Source organism: Mustela lutreola, chromosome 17 (genome assembly GCF_030435805.1).
Source record: "Mustela lutreola isolate mMusLut2 chromosome 17, mMusLut2.pri, whole genome shotgun sequence".
NCBI classification, from domain to species: Eukaryota; Metazoa; Chordata; class Mammalia; order Carnivora; family Mustelidae; genus Mustela; species Mustela lutreola.
Genome location: NC_081306.1, coordinates 25,236,513 through 25,237,633, shown reverse-complemented (window position 1 = coordinate 25,237,633; position 1,121 = coordinate 25,236,513). Strand labels below are relative to the sequence as shown.

General features: G+C 32.8%; 1 non-coding gene across 1 annotated transcript; it reads left to right on the top strand.

The window, feature by feature from the left end:
- The first annotated feature begins 635 nt into the window (after positions 1 to 635).
- On the top strand, positions 636 to 742 carry LOC131820264 (U6 spliceosomal RNA). The gene has a single exon (XR_009349559.1). It is a non-coding gene; the product is annotated as a U6 spliceosomal RNA (small nuclear RNA).
- The last annotated feature ends 379 nt before the right edge of the window (positions 743 to 1,121 follow it).

Sequence of the window (1,121 nt, the reverse complement as noted above, 5' to 3'; positions counted from 1 at the left end):
TATTGTTTTGAGCATGAGGGCTTTGTAGTATAGTTTCAAATCAAGAAGTGTAATTTCTCTTCTTCATTCTTTCTCAGAACTGCTTTGATTATTTGTCGTCTTTTATGGTCTCATATAAATTTTAGGATTCTTTACTTACTTCTGTAAAAAATTATATGGATTTTTTTTAAGATTTTTAATTTATTTATTTGACAGAGAGAGATGACAAGCAGGCAGAGAGGCAGGCAGAGAGAGAAGAGGAAGCAGGCTTCCTGCTGAGCAGAGAGTCTGATGCGGGGCTCGATCCCAGGACCCTGGGATCATGACCTGAGCCGAAAGCAGCGGCTTAACCCACTGAGCCACACAGGCGCCCCTAACATTGGATTTTTGATAGGAATTGGATTTACAGATGGTTTTCGGTAGTATGGACATTTTAACAATGTTAATTCTTGCCATTCATAAATATGAGCTATCTTTCCGTTTGTGTCTCCTTCAATTTCTTTATCAATGTCATAGTTTATGGAGTACAGATCTTTCATCTTCTTAGTTAAATCTATTCCTAAGTATTTTATTATTTTTGATGCTATTGTGAATTAGATTGTTTTCTTTATTTTTTCAGATAGTTCATCATTAGAGTGTTAAAATGCTCCTGTCTTGTGCTTACTTTGGCAGCACATATACTAAAATTGGAATGATGCAGAGAAGATTAGCGTGATCACTAAACAAGGATGACATGAAAAACTGGGAAGCATTCCATATTAAAAAGAAATGAAACAAAACAAAATTCTTGTCTGTTATATATTGATCTTGTATTTGGCAGCTTTACTAAATTTGTTTATTCAAAATTTTTTGTGAAGTTTTTAGGATTTTTTAACATGTAAGTTCATGTTATCCAAAAAAATAAAATTTTACTTCTTCCTTTTTTTTTTTTGGAGTCTCTTATTTCCTTGTGTTCCTTGTTTCTCTGGCTAGGACATCCAGTAGTATGTCAAATGAGAGTAGTGAAAGTGGATACACTTGTCTTTTTTCTGATCGTTAAGGGGAAAACTTTCAAACTTTTTTGATTGAATATGAGATTAGCTCTGGGCTTGCAATATGTGTTTTCTCTTTAATGGATTTTTAAAATTATTTTTTAAATTTTT